Source organism: Camelus ferus, chromosome 21 (genome assembly GCF_009834535.1).
Source record: "Camelus ferus isolate YT-003-E chromosome 21, BCGSAC_Cfer_1.0, whole genome shotgun sequence".
Taxonomy (NCBI): domain Eukaryota; kingdom Metazoa; phylum Chordata; class Mammalia; order Artiodactyla; family Camelidae; genus Camelus; species Camelus ferus.
Window position 1 is genome coordinate 2,687,985 of NC_045716.1, and position 15,968 is coordinate 2,703,952.

General features: G+C 47.5%; 1 long non-coding RNA gene across 6 annotated transcripts in view; it reads right to left on the minus strand.

Moving 5' to 3' along the window:
- Window positions 1-15,711, minus strand: part of LOC106730744 — a 31,695-nt gene extending 15,984 nt beyond the window's left edge. For 5 of the 6 annotated variants that reach the window (XR_004313834.1, XR_001367207.2, XR_004313836.1 and 2 more), the window contains exons 1-2: window positions 15,308-15,711; window positions 8,909-9,144 (exon numbers count right to left, since the gene is read on the minus strand). This is a non-coding gene — a long non-coding RNA (uncharacterized LOC106730744). Of the gene's footprint in view, window positions 1-1,516; window positions 4,583-8,908; window positions 9,145-15,307 lie in introns of those variants that run through there. The other variant, XR_004313837.1, reaches the window with a different exon arrangement.
- Between the last annotated feature and the right edge of the window lie 257 nt (window positions 15,712-15,968).

The window sequence follows — 15,968 nt, forward strand, 5'->3', positions numbered from 1 at the left end:
ATACCATTACTTTCTTATACTTTCTACTAGACAGACCTTTCTATCTCAATTATTTAAAATTGTACCCAGGATTAATGACACATCTCCTCATTCTCCCACAATAGATGGAGTTTCCCGATCGCCAAACCCCCACAGCGCTTCGCTTCCTAGTGGAATTTAACATGTTTTCCTTTACATTCATTTTTTGGTCTGTATTTTTCTTACCACTAGTCCGCATTCTAAGGGACATAAAACTTCCTATGTCCCGTAAGCCTCAAAGGAGGCCTCGGGCAGAGTAAGAGCTCAGTTAAGTATTTATGGAGCCTGAGGGACGGTCTTAGCTCTTCTGCGATAATTCACTAACCACTTCTCTAGGAAGGAAAGGAGAGAGAGAGGGGTGTCACCAGGAGTTTGAGCCTGGGGCCACCTCAGGAGGTACGAGATGGGTCCAGATGAAAATGGGGGGTGTACCCTATGTCCCAGATGGCTAAGAGGCCACAGACCAGTCTTAGAATTCTAAGGAAATGTACATTTATTCCACAAACTCTCTGGAGTGAAGTGTCAAAAAGAACTGGAAATGTGAGGAATTTCCCTCAGAAGTTATCTGGAATTGCTGGGGACATCTCAGAGTGTGGCGGGCTGCCTAGGCCCTTGGCTCAGGGGCGACTCCAAGTGTGGCAGAGTCACCCCAAGCTGCCACCCACAGTCCCCTGGTCATCTCTAGCTCTTGGCTGAACCAGACTTGAGGTTTTGAGGAGATACACAGATCAAGGACCTTGTCGTGTTGTGGGAACCACCCTGTTCCTCCCTGTCCAAACTATCATCTAAAAAAAAAAGGAAAGGTAAGCTCTCGGAGTGGCTGTGTGATTGCGGGTGGGGCAGAGGAGATTCACTTCTGGGTTCTCTCTAGGATAGGGGTCAAAGAAAAAGGCCAGCGATCATTCTACAGGCAACAAAATAGCGTATCTGCTTTGCTTTAAAATAGCTATCTTTCTCTAAATCTAATGCTCACCTGAGCCAAAATTGCCTCCATTCACTGGTCCATAAATATTGCTTGAGTGCTGGTTAGCTACCAGGCACTTTCCTGGGCACGGAGATACACCACTGACATCACAAGCATCTTATGCTCCAAGATGGTCTGGAAGCACATGATTCCTGTGGTGACCAGTCAGTGTTCTCTACCACCTTGAACTTGGTGATTCCCTCTTGAATATCACACAGTCATACTCAATGAACTGTACAGGGACTTCATGAAGGAGGAGCTGGGGGAAAGCAGAGAAAGAACTTGAATATTCATTCTTGCAGTACTCTACCACGTAAATGTCTGGTTGAGAGAGATGCACGCCCATGTGGCTAATTCCACGATGCCTGGGGCCACTTAAAACGCACTGTGAGCCTTCCTTGCGCACTTTTTTTTTTTTTACTGAAGTAGAGTCAGTTTACAATGTCGTGTTAATTTCTGGTGTACGGCATAGTGATTCAGTTATACACATATATAGACATATATATTCCTTTTCATATTCTTTTTCATTATAGGTTATTACAAGGTATTGAATGCATTTCCCTGTGCTCTACAGTGGGACCTTGTTGTTTACCTACTTTGTATACAGTAGTTAGTCCTCTTTGCAAACTTTCCATGAGCTTGCATGTAAATTTTTCAAGTCATCCCCTCTTTCCCTCAGACCCTCCCCTACCCCCCGAGAAAAAGTAGAGGGTACATTTCTCCTTCATTTTTGGCTTTTCATGTTTCTCCTGACATCTGGCCTCTGCCACAGCTGGCAGCAGAAGTGCTGACCTGTCAAGAGAAAGGCTTTCTGGGGGACACGTGGCCTGGGCAGCAGCCGCCGCAGCAGGAAGCACAGGAAATCTCATGAGAGGGCCTGTTCTTGAACACTTGCCCGTCTTCTTCTGCAGACTCATGAGGGAAAGAGAAGCGCCCAAGTCACTGGCGACGTAGCTGGAACGGAGTCCCAGTTCTCAACTGTTTGAGGTTCACCCATAACTGGCAAAATAACCGCAGGGCACAACTGTTAGGCTCCAGCCACAGCCTGCGATGCTGCTGCTGAAGGCTGAGGCACTTTTGATTCTAACAGCGCTGCGCACCCAGGAAGCCCAGCAGTTAGAACTGGCAGTGAAAGGCATGAGCAAGGCTTTCTCGGCAAGTGCTAGCATGCGCCCGCTTGTGATGGGACCTGCTGTGGAGTTCTGGGGGGAGAGGGGAGGCGTGGTGGCCTGTTTTGTTCAGGCAGCAAGGTAGCTGCTTCCAAGGGCAAGGGGGAGCGGTCTGGGTCACAGATCAGAGCCAACCTCTGCGGGAGACTCAGGATGGAGCCCTGAGACCGGTCTTGTACTTTTCTGGGCAATTTCGCCAACTGATCACACACAAATGTGAGCTCTGGGAGGAAGATGCTGGCCCCAAGCCCCAAAGTTCTGAAAGTTTCATCACTAGTTATTAAGGAAAAGGGAGAGAAAAGGAGAAAGAGGGAGAGAGAACAAGACAGACAGAGATAAAGAAAGAAAGAAAAGAAAGACGCTTTCCCTGCCCTGTCTTTGGCAAGTGTTGTTTCCTGATACAGCAAGTTCCATTCTTAGAAACGGCCGGGCTTCACTGCCAGGGTTTACTGAAAGCACCTCGTTAAAGCCAGCACAGAAAGACTGGCCCCAGGCCGAGTGCTCTGACCCATCTCAGTCCACGCAGGCACACACCCAACTTCCGCACCCTTTATTTTGTTTTCAGGCTCCTCTGGTCCACACCTTGAGAGCTGGAAATTCTGGGAGCGTTTGCCTCTATCTTACCTACACCAAAACCACTGGGCTAGGCACAGCGGCTCCCTTAGAGAAAGCGTCTAATGAACCCAATGGACGACTCCTTCAAGCAAGACTGGCAGGTCCACCTAATTTGGAGGAAGAATGAGAAGCCAGTCAAAATACGGCCAGAGACCAGAGATGGGTCCTGGACCAACCATCACCAGCCTAAGATTCTAAAACCCCGCTCTGGTCCTCCTCTTGCCCTGAAGGGGAACTCCTCTCTAGGCTGAAAATGTGAACAGCAGAGCTGGGTACTCTCAGAGGCTGGGTGTATGACAGCCTGGAACAGGGCCTGGAGAGTCAGGAGACCAGGACTGGGGTCCCACCCCTGTGGTCAGGTGAAGGCTCTCATCTGATTCCCCCACTGGCCCTGCTGCTAAGGTCCCCGACCTGGTCGTGGCAGGAGTGAGAGGTTCCTAGACTGCTCCTAATTTGGATGGAAAGTATTAAAGAACTAATTTGTAAAATGCAATTGATGATACAGATGCTCAAAATACTGCCTTTGTCTTCCCAAACCCAGATACGATTATTTTAAGATGGATTTTGTCCTCCTACCTCCCCACTGCACAGAGCTGACTTGGTGGTTTGCACCATCCTGACCATTTTTCAAATCTACAATCATGCTCTAAAAGTGCGCATGTCTTCACTAGATGTATAACGCTGATAATAAAATTATTTAAGATGAGACAGGGCTGCTCAGCTGCTGCAGGGCAGGGGAGAGGGGTGCAGGGTTTTTTAGTCACTGCTTCTCCTGGGGAAATACTAACTACCTACTCTCCGACCCCCTGCCACCAGCACCCCAAACATAAAAGCGCACAAGACACCTTGGCACAGAGGCTGCTTCTGGGCTGACCAGATAGTCTGTAATCAGCACCTCTTATCCCTAGGGCCGTTATTAAAAGTTGCCTTTTTGGTGTTTTAAGGTAAAATCCTCTTAAAAGTTGTACCATGATCATAAAAAGTTCAGAATAAAATTTTAAACATTTCATGTCCCTAGCCGTGGCCAATATATTTCTAAGTAACATCTAAAGTGACAATATTCCCACCCAAATGTTGGCGCTGTATGACACTGTCACTTGCCTTGTGTTACCCAGTCCGACCTCAGCATCCCTACTTTGCAGCGTAGAGGAGTGGCAGACGTGGCGATACACCTCCCAGACTTCTTCTGCCAAGGAAGGAGCAGCTGAGGGGTGTGTGGTTGCCCAGCAGGCACCCCCTCACTGTCATCTCCTTCAAGGCTGCCCCAGTGGCCAAAAGCTAACTCATTGGAGTCACCCCCGTCTCGGGGGTGACTGAGTGCAAAGGGGTAAAAAGGCCCAGCATTTCAGCCCAGGGTGGGCAACCCTCGCTCTAGGTCTCCCCACCAGGTCGGCCTGGCCTCTGTCGGATCTGCCTTGCAGGTTGACTGCTTCCTCTGTCCCGCTCCGCTTCTGCATCCCATCCATTCATAGTTGACAGCTAAAAGAATCTACCCCCTAAACTTCATCTTGACGTCTTCCAAAGAACCCAGCCTGTGAGTACATTTGCCAAAAAAGCAAGGGGTGAAATGGGGTTTCACTCGCTGGACCCCTCGTGGCCCAGCTGGCAAGTGGGCCCCTGTCCTGGTGGAGAGTGGAGCACAGACAGCCCCCTGCACAAGGCAGTTACTCAGTTGTTAAAACTTGAACTTCTGTGAATCAGGAGGGTGTACTGGTGGCAGGGAATGCACTAACCCATGCGGATACGCCGGGTGTTTGCAGTGTGTGGAGGGAAGGGTGATGGTGGTGGACGGCTCCTGGCAAGCACCACTGGTGCCCTGCAGGAAGACGAAGACGGGATGAGGAAGAGTCACAGGCAGTTGAAAGCCAGGTGTGGAAGCCAGAGCGCTTCTTTGACACTTACCCTCACGCCCTGCAGAGGAAGAATGGGGAAAGTCAAGGATGAAGCCCATGGCTGAAGAGTGACTCAACTTAAATGCCCAGTCAAGGTAGATCTGATCTGCCAAGTTCAGGGCTCTGACTGGAAAGACCTGAGACCCTAGCACATCGCATGGGGACATTTGGGTTGACTCGCCCTTCACAGGACCTCTCTCGTGGCCTCTGGATTTGAGGCACATCTGGAAAAGTACCAGGCCTTATGAGGAAGGAGGGTGCCTACACCTCAAAGGAGCTGGAAGAACTGAGCAGAATGTGCTGGCAGAAGCCGAGGGACCACACATGTAGTTAAGTTCTGAGGTTCTGATCAAGGGAGATGAAACAAATACATAGGTATAGAAGGGTCTGTGCGATTGGGGGAAGCCTCCTGAGATACAAGGCTTAACACCCTGGCAAGGAGCCCAGGAGACAGTGTGAACTTGCTACTAAGACGGGTCCTAGAAACATTAAAAAAAAAAAAAAGGGGGTGGTCCACACTGAGAAAAGCTGAAGTGCCAGAATTGCAGTGGAAGATGGTAGGGAGAGGGCTCCAAGGGCCATGGGGTTGGGTGGTCATGTGGCAGTGAGCATAGTAGCTTCGGCTGGGTGATCCACCAAAAGCTTACAGTCCACAGGAATGCCCCAAGGGCACACCATCCAACATGGCTATTGGGATGTGCTAGGGGAGAGTGAAATAGGGGCTCTCCTCTGAAGGCCAAGGGCTGATGGTAGCAGCAAGTGTTACAGACCTTGGCTTGCTTATAGAGATAGGGATGATAGGACCCTGAAATAATAAAGGCCAGGAGACAGCATTTAACTGCCAAAGTCAAGTGTTTGTAATTATTAAAAAGACTGGTGTGGTCAGAGTGGCAGCCAAGAAGGCCTGATCCACAGAGAGAGTTGTGGCAACAGTTAATAGGACCTAGGGTTCCTAGGAGAAGAGAGATGGGAAGCTGACCAGGGTACTACTCAGCTTGTATGAGCAGAAAAATTAGCATGGGTGACTGGGAGATTGGGTATGAGAGAAGGGTGGTCAGCCTGATACCAAGACACCAGCCTTTGCACAGCCCCTAGGGATGAGCTGGTTTTCAGACCTGGAACACACTATCTGATGAAGTGGCTGGATCTCCAGGCAACAATCAGGAGGGTCCTGCAACACCATGACAGGTGAACAGGCTATTTCTCTAGTCCTTTCCCCAAAGGACCTCCAGCTATTTGTTTGGGTAGCTGCATGGTGGGCACCAGGTCTGAACTGACGCTGCTGTCTAGAGACCTGAAGTACACACACGGCCTTCCCGGAGGGCACCCGAGGCCGGCTTGTCAATGGAGTTCCAGCCAAAGTTCTGCTCATAAGGTCCCCCTGCGTGTGCATACCCACCCACTGTCACTTCCTTGGCCCTTGAATGTATAATTAGGATGGACATACCGGGTCCGATTCCCATGTTGGGTCCTTAGCTTATAGGGTAAGAGCTATCATGGTGGAGAAGGACAAGTGGAAGCTCCTGAAACCGCCCCTGCACAAGATGGCAAATAAAACAAAAGAAAACCAAACCACTGTTACATTCCAGGGGGGACTGAGGGGATGCCAGAGATTAGGGTCATCCTTAAGGGTCCAGAGGATTCAGGAGTGGTGGTTCCTATCTTATCTCTATCTGAGTCAGCAGTCTGGCCACTACAAAACAAGATGAACCCTGAAGGGTGACTGGAGATGATAACGAGCTCACATCAGTAGCCTGATGGCAGTTGCTTCTAGATTAAGTATTTTTGCCAGAACAGGCTCACGTGGCCTCAGGTTCATGGTGTATCACCATTGATTTTTATCTCAGTTGAAAAAGAGGGTCAGAAGCTGTTTATGTGTTGCTCCTTCTGTCCTAACAAAGTCCAAAGAGAGCTGGACTGTCCGGACCTTCTCTAGGACATCACATTGATCCACTGTATTGATGACACTGTGTTCATTGGGCCTGATGTACAGCAGGTGGCTGGCACACGTGAGCTCCAGAGGGTAGAAAATTAACCCTACATAGATTTGGGGGCCTGTCGCTTCTGACTAATTTTTGGAGGTCTAGTGGTTAGGAGGATGCTGGGACACCCCCTTCAAAATGAAATGCAACTCATTGCATCACAGGCCTCCGAAGTCACAGGCCTCCTACTACAAAAAGGAAGCTTGACCCCCAGTGGGCCTTTTGGGGTTCTGGAGGCGGCATATTCCACTCCCACGAATGGAGGACACGAAAGGCTGTCAGATTCGAGTGAGGCTCAGAGCAGACAGATGCTTGGCGGCAGGTCCAGGAAACAATGCAAGTATTCCTGCCACTTGGACCATGTGATCCAGCAGACCCAGTGGTGTCAGAGGCACCAGTGGTACAGAAAGGTGTCGTGTGGAATGTGTAGAAAGCCCTAGAAAGAGAGTCACGTGGATCAAGGCCATGCACTTTGCAGTAGATAAATTACATGACTTTTGGAAAAAATAAGTCCAGGTGTGGTACTGAGCCCTGATGGAAGCAGAATGCCTGACCACAGGAGATCAAGTGCCGGTGAGTTCAGGACTATTCATCTCGAGCTGAGTCCTGCCATATCCACGGAGGCATAAGGCCAAGTTGGCCCCCAAATAACTCATTATGAAAAAGAAGCGGTGCCTCTGGGATTGAGGACAAGCCAGCTGCATGCCAGGGAGCTCAGACGCCTTGGCAGCCTTCACTGTAGCATCCACCATGCCCCTCCCTCAGCTCACACCCACTGGCAATTCTTAACACCAGCCGAAAAAAGATCAGAACTTGCAAGCTTGCATCAGGGATGGGTTGGCTTGGTATTTGTGTGAAAGTTGAACGTGGATGACAGCTGCCGCACGGTCTCGTTCAGGCCTGGCCTTGCAAAAGACAGAGGCAGGAGAAGGTGCTCCCAATGAACAGGAGCTTTGGGCGGTGCCCACAGTCACCCACCCTGTGGGAAGGGAAGGGGCCAGCGGTTAGATTACGTATGGACCAATGCACTGGAGTCTAATTCTAGCAGGAATGACCCCTAATGTCTCACCCAGCCTTCCAAGTGAGCGGTTGGAATTCTCTTTTCCAAAGATGCTTCCTTCCTTTGAGGGGAGCCTCCCTTTGCCCCAGGACTGACCTGGCTCCTCTCTGGGCACCTCCCCCAAACTCAGAGGGTCCCTCATAGGCTTAGCAGGCCCAGTCTCTCCTTTTGAGGAGCTACTCGTCCTGCATAGACAACATGTCAGAAACAAAGAACTCCTGAAACTCTGTCCCTAGCTTTGGGTTAGGGCCCCTCCTGACACAGACTTCTGTGAAGCCTGAACAAGGCCGTGCCCTTCACTGTACCAGAGTCAGCTAAGAATAATACAGCTCTAATGTAAACATACTTAGGGATACATGGAAAGTACACTTAAAGTTGCATTTATACTAGCCTTTCAGGGGAGGGGGAAGGAGGAGATTATTTTTCAATTAGCCTTTTGATTGGTGATGTAACTTAAATAGTTCAGATTGTAATTTGTCCACAAGCAGATAGAAGAGAATGAAAAACTAGGCTGAGATTTTCCATTTCCAACTTATTTAACCAACAAGTACCATTTCTTTACCGTGGAAAGAAAGATTGGCTTAGAGGAGGCTTGGCCCTTGTCCGCTTCTGGTTCTGCCGCTACCACAATGTCCCCCCAAACCCAGGAAAGCAGAGCCAAAAAGGGCAGAGGGGCCCAGAGGGTGACACTCCGGTTGCTGCACACTCTTACAGAGTCAAACTGGCTTGTAAACACGCAGGAATAATGATGCTAATCGAAGTGATAATATTTTAAATAATAAAGTTAAACTATTATCTTCAACCTTTACTTTAGCAAAGAAACATTTGGGGAGTCCCTAAAAGATGCCTAGGCTCTATTCCCTGCGGCTCGGATGCAGTTGTCCTGGGGAGGGGAGCAAAAGCTTCCGGGCGATTTAAGGTGCAGCCTGGGCGGGAAAACAACAAACTAGACCTTGACCGAACCCTAGTACCAGGTGATTTCCACTCCCACAGAAGGAGACATGAGAGGGAGGCCTGAAAGAACCATGGAAAAGAGCCTTACAGACACCGGGCAAACCAAAGACCATTCCTAAATGACAACCCATCGGTCTCTGTATTCCACAAAGATCCTGTGAACCTTTCAAAACACCCTAGTATATTAAATCTACATTTCGTGTGTTAATATCAAATTGTTTGTTAATAAATTAGAGCATAAAATATAAGCTTACTGTTTTACAGTGTCTTCAATTTGAGTTCTGTAAATGGGAGGTGCCAGTCAGAAGAAGTCTACCGTTCTGTGGCTTCTCTCGCAGAGGGTTTCTGGGACAGCCCGGCCTCCGATGCACAACTGCATGGTGGCAGCCCAGGGTAAGGAGGAGCGGTGGTCCAGGAGCTAGGTGACGTGGGTCTTGGTCTGTTTCTGACACCAAGATACGGGGGTTATTTAACCGAGATCCTTTTTCATCTGTAAAATGGAGATAATAATGATTATTTTAATAATTTGAAAGGTACCCACGAGGCTAACTTAGATAAAGGCACTTATAAAGAACTGAGCATTTGTATGTAATATCAGTGTTATTCTGCATGATTTTTATTATTACATGTTATCATTCCACACGTGACTTGACCCAGTGGGTCTTAGTCTTGTTTTATAAAAGGACAGTTTGGAAAATTATTCTTTTCATTATAATCCTTCTTAACCAATGTCCTGTTTGTTTGTTTGTTTGTTTGTTAGCATCATTATCTTTGCAGCAAAAAACCAGGAGACGAGTCAAATAGATGACCCCAGCAAAATGGCCTCAAAGACACAAGTATCTAAAGGGTCCTTCTCTCCCCGGTTAGACAACAGTACTTTTTTATGACCTTGTTTCTGCTCTTATACTATGAAAACACCCACTTCAAGGCCTAAGGAAAAGGCGGTGACTTCAGTGCTGACGACGCCAGCAGCAGACCTGTTCTCGGAGGGCTGCTGTGAGCACGGAATGAGCGTGAACAGGCAGACACGTTGTAGACTGTGAGGCCCCAGACGTTCGCGGGTGGTGGTGATCACAGTGCTAGTTACAGAGATGAGGGTGTTAATGACAGCGGTGCAGACCAATCTGTTAACCTTGAATAAATAGGTAAGGACAAGAACCATTGGTCCCCATTCGAATAGTAGATGTACTAAAGGAGACAGGGTGGCCTCTGGAAAAAGGGTAAGTCATGTAGAGGGAAACCTAGGACTGATGCCTTATAGTTCTAAAACTCTGCCGCATCCTGAAAAAATATGAGAAATCCCAAAAAGCTTCCTGGTACTCTTCATTGGGTCTTCTTCCCCAGCGTGCTTCTTTCTAGACAGTTCACTTGAGGTTTTGTTATGTACATCTCTTGTTCAACAGAGCCCTCCTCCTACGCAACCTCAGTGGGTTCCACTTTCTGGACCACAGGACGGGCGTTAGCAGTGGTCAAAGCGCCGAGTGTAAAACAGAAAGGGCAGGACAGTGAGGAAGACTTGCCTACTCGTCCCCAGGAAGTTTCATGAATTACTTGCCCGTATCTCCCACTGACTGGTCTTCTAATGGCTGAACGCTCTTGAGACAGTGACACAGAAGCTTCCACTTTGGTGGAGCAGGCTGACATAGTAAAGCATTATAAAGTACACAGAAGTACCGCAGGTTCTCAGAGCAGGCTGCTACAATTCCATTTTAATTGGAAGATACAGACTTCATGGAGGAATCGGACTGGGGACAAATTGGGAAAACTGGAATAAAAACAAAATAAATGTGAGAGATTTGTTAACCTTCCAGTGAGGTTCACTTTTTTTCCCTCCAAATGAGAGACAAAAAAATGTCATCATTCTTGTCTTGGTACTTTTGGAATCCACATCTTTTGGATTCCTTATTCTGGCAGTTGAAATCTTCTTTCTCTAACAGAGAGTCATTCCATCTACCTGCTACTGGTTGATGTATTTTTGACCAAAAAACTGTGTAGAGGACAAGATCTCAGTTCAGGATCAGGAAAGGAGTCCAGAGGTAAAAGATCCATAAATCTGTCCCTCTCCCAAGCCGTGAGCTATCTCCCTGGATTAGCCTAGAGCAGGGAATGGCCATGGGGTCATGTCCATTGGGTCATCCCAGCCTTGTGGAACTTGATCAGTGACATAACTGTGCCCTGCTGCTGACAATCCTGCTCTTTAGAAAGACACGGGGTGGTTGTGAGATCTCTTACAACTTGCTGTGGGACCCTGGGCAGGTACCACCCCATCTGCCTTCATCACAACACTTGACCCTCAATCTTTTCATGATGCCTTTATCAGAGCTGTTGTTTTTGTTGTTTTAAATCTCCGGAGACTTCCCCAAACTCTATTACATTTCGTCTTGCTGGCTTCATCTCACCCTGCGTGTTATAGCCATTGGTATCTGGAACTTCCTTTAGAGCAAGATTTCTTACGGGAGTTTTGGGGGAAGACATAGACATTCTTCAGATTGACTCTTTTGCTAGGGAGATTAAGCAGGAGTCTTGGAATGTATAGACAGGCCCAAGAGAATGATTTGTATGTGAGTGGATCCCAGAGTGTCACGGGCTGCACTGGGTGGGGGATGGAGCTGGACCAGAAACCCAGTGAAGGTTCATTCTTCCCTTAAGCACTGCTGGCTCAATGCACAATCAAATGATGACTCCGAAGAGTGGGTCTCCCGCATACAGCACCCGCCTCTCGCAGCAGACTGCTCTGACTTTGCAGACGCAGCCTTGGTGTGAGGCCGTGACGAAGGAGTCACTAGAATGACTCTGTGCGGTTCTATTATGAGCACTTGTGATGGCAAAAGGAGAAGGGAGGTGTGGGGACTAAGGGGTGCATCGATGGAGTGGCAGGGAAAGAAAGAGAATATAACTGTGTCGGGGACAACTGGGGCTCATTCACAAGAATGCTGAAAGGAACAGAGAGACAGGGCGTCTGCATAACCCTAAAATTGGCTCAGATGGCCGTTTGTTTACTCTACATCGAAATTTCCCCATCCAGAGGAAAGAGCTATGCTTTAATTTTGTGGGTTTTTTAAAATATATCATATGTGTATTTTTAAGTTAAAGGTGTGCGTGCATTTTTTAAAATTAAGTTTTAAATTACCCAGCAGTGTAACATACACCTTTGCTAAGTCAGAATACACCTCCTGAGGGCTCTGGGTGAGCTAAATTTAGCAGACTCTCTTAATACTGTAAGGTAGGTGAACCACTGAAAATGAACGCTGTGAGGTGTAGAAAGTTGAATCTTCTTCTCAGCTTCTGGAACATTCCATAACCAGAGACTCACTTCGTCCCACGTTCCAAAGAGCCAGTGGATAAAGGAGTTAGCCTGTTTCACCTCGGGCAGACTGAGGGGGGACCGGATTTCACAGAGAAATACAGAACAGCAGTACCATTGCTCCTGATCTGCTCAGGACAAATCAAAAGTAAATGGCCTGAAACCGCGGAAGAGAGAATTTTGATATAAAAAAACAAAACCCTCACTGATGCAAAATACTGTCTTATTGCCCTAGTGGGTGGATCTAGACCCTGTAGGCTGATCTGGTATTGAACAGGAAAACATCTGTCCTCAAGGATGTGGGTATAGTTAGATGAACAGACTGAGCACCCTGAGATGCAGCTTATGTTCTGTTTCTACGAGGCTACACCTTTTTCCTTCTGACCTTCCCAAGCCACAGTCGAGACAGCACCTTTTTGTCCTAAGTGCTAGCAGAACTCCACCCCGCAGGGCTTTTGGAAACATGTGCTCCCACACAGAATCCTTCACCACAAGTTCCACTGACCAAAGGCACCCTGGAGTTTTCTCAAAGTAACCAAAACACACTTCCTTCCTGTAGGCAGAGCAACAGCCCTCAATACCCTACACACATTTCTCGAATGTCAAGAGTCCCTCGAGTGTCATGGGCTGGGACTTGGGAGGACTAGGTCTGCCCCTGGCTGCCCTGTTAACTGGCTGTGCAACAAGGGCAAGTAGCTTAACCTCTCTGGGCCTCATTTTCATCACCTGTGTCATGAGGACTTTTACTTTTTTTGTAAGTTAAATTTTTTATTTTGGGATGATTGTAGATTCACATGCAGTTGCAAGAAATGATATAGTGGATCCTACGTACCCTCCACCCAGCTTCCCCCAATGGCAACGCCTTGTAAAACTGTCGTAAAATTTCACAACCAGGATATTGACATGGATACAGTCCAGGCACAGAACATTGCCATCACCACAAAGGCTCCTCATGTTGCCCCCCAACTTCTTCTGGTTTATTTATTTATTTTATTGATGCAATGTTGGTTTATAACATCACATAAGTTTCAAGTGTAGAACATTATATGTCTACTTCGTTATACCCTACAGCGTGCTCACCACCAAAAATTTAGTGTCCATCCATCACCATACAGTTGATCTCCTTTATCTATTTTGCCTGTCTCCCCCCTGACCCCCTGGTAACCACCACTCTGTTCTCTGTATCTATGTGTTTGTTTTTGTTTGGTTTGTTCATTTTTTTTCTATTTGTTTTTTGTATTCCACATGTAAGTGAAATAATATAGTATTGGTTTTTCTCCATCTGACTTATTTCACTTAGCCCAATACCCTCAGTGTCCTCTGTGTATATATACAGTGGGACACGACACAGCTGTAAAAAGGTGATCTCTTGCCATTTATGATATCATGATGAATTTTTGGCCAATCTCTAAGATTCTTCCCAGCACTGACATTTATAATTCTGTTGTAACCTGTGCTCTCCCCATGCTATGCTATATCCAACTATGAGTCTAAATAGGGTCACACAGATGGCCAACAGGCACATGGAAAGATGCTCAACATTGCTAATCACCAGGGACATGCAAATCAAAACAACAATGAGATGTCACCTCACACTTGTCAGAATGGTTATTGCCGAAAAGACCACAAATAACAAATGTTGTTGAGGATGTGGAGAAAAGCGAACCTTTGTACACTGTCGATGGGACTGTAAATTGGTGCAGCTACTATGGAAAACAGTATGGAGGTTCCTCAAAAAACTGAAAATAGAACTACCATATGATCCACCAATTCCACTCCTGGGTATATATCTAAAGAAAATCAAAATACTATTTGAAAAGATACATACACCCCAGTGTTCACAGCAGCACTATTTACAATAGCTAAGATATGGAAGCAACCTAAGTGTTCATCAACAAATTAATGGATAAAGAAGACATAGCATACACACACACACACACACACACACACACGCACGCATGCACACACACAATGGAATACTACTCAGCCATAAAAAATGAAATCTTGCCATTTGCAACAACATTGATGGAGTTGGAGGGTATCATGCTAAGTGAAATAAGTCAGACAAAGAAAGACAAATACTGTATGATATCACTTATATGTAGAATCTAAAAAATAAAGCAAACTAGTGAATATAACAAAAGAGAAACAGACTCACGGAGAACAAAGTAGTGGTTACCAGAGGGGGGGAAGAGGGGACGGGCAGGATAAGGTAAAATACTACAGAAGATATTTTGTAATAATTTTATTATTTTTAACAGTCTTTTTAGGGGGGCAGGTAATTAGGTTTACTTGCTTATTTATTGCTTTAACGGTGGTACTGGGATTGAACCCAGGACCTCGTGCATGCTAAGCATAGCACTCTGCCACTGAGCTATACCTCCCCCTCCGTAATAACTTTAAATGGAGTATAATCTACAAAAATGTTAAATCACCATGTTGTCCACCTGAAACTAATATAATATTGTACATCAACTATACTTTAATAAAAAACAAACAAAAAACCAAACAGGTCATAACCACCATACTCATTGCTGTTTCACTGACTCCTCCCTCCATCCCCTCTGTGAGCTAGGTCTCTCCCCCCAGGTTTATTTCTGGAACCCCCAGGCATCTTTTGCATGTGCGCACGTGCTCCCACACCCGATCTGGTGGCCGCCTCCTCTTCTCACATGTACTCTTACAGACGTTCGGTGCCGGAGAAACCCCTGGAGGACCCCTCAGCACCACAGTTCCCAGTGCCCTGGCATGACTGCCGATTCTGTGCAGGTGCTGCTCCCGGCCCGCAACCCAGTGCCCCCCAAAGCCGTGTAGACCAGTGAGCTGTTACAGTCTGAGAAGACCTCAGTGTGACTGAAACGCCACGGTGTCATCCCAGAAGCAAGCAAGCAGAATGCTCCTCCCTCCCACTGTCTGTTACCCTTCGTTACCCTGGCCTCAAAATCATGCTTTTCACATCACCTCCAATTTTGGAAACTGGCCGTTGTAGCTTCAGCTTGTGGCTTCTCATTCCCTGGAGCCAGAGGAGGGACCAGCTGATGTCTGAGATACCCATCCCCACCCCTGCCACATGAATCCCTCCCAAAGTGCCCCCTGCCCACCCTTCTGTGACACACACCCAGGCAGGTCTGAATCCTTGAAATGGGCACTATTTAGGCTGAAGTGGGGAGGGAGGGGGACCCTGTATGTTATTTAAAGAAACAAAAAAAGAAATAGAAATCCTGGGAATCTTGAAGCTATTCATCTCGAAGACTATTCATGGAAGCAGGGACATTAAACATGGCGTCCTTGAATATGCAGCCTCCCCAGCACAGCCTGGCCTATTGTTTCCCTCATAATGACAGCTTACCTCTGGGAGTTTGAGCTGGGGGCCTCTCCGCTGTGCAGCACAATCGTCCCAGCGCTGGATCAGGGATGGGGAGGAAACGGGAACAAAGCTGCATTGTCAGGAAGCCTGAGGGCTGACCCCAACACAGCAGCACTCCAGAAAGTTATGGTGGAAAATGCTTCTTCCCCGACAGCCGCCTGGGGTTGCTCAACCCAATTTTGACTCAGCCGGACTGGGAGAGGAAGGCGACTCCTGCGTGTCGCTGTTGCGTTAAGGGGAGAAACAGAAAGAGAAAATTAAGAATAGCGGAGTGAGTCACGTCTCAGGAAGAGCCCACTATTTGGCCTCCCTACTCTGCCCCCACCTTGACTTCACTCTCCGTGACTCAAGCGTCCTTGTAGCCCTGAGGGTCATGGTCATCAGGAGGAAATACTGAGTTGACTCAAATACACACCTACCTTTATGGAGCTCCTACCTGCTCACCTGCTCATTTGATTGCCTGGGGGCCTGATGAGAGTTGGAAATGCCAGAGACGAAGGCGAGGCGCCCAAGATGGCACACCTGGAATCTTTAGTAGCAAATGGTTGGGCTGGAAAAATTGTCACAGTGGAATCTAAAATGGGCTCTGTCATCAGTAAGGTCCTTCAGCCCTTCTGCTTCTCTTGATAATTACATGGACATC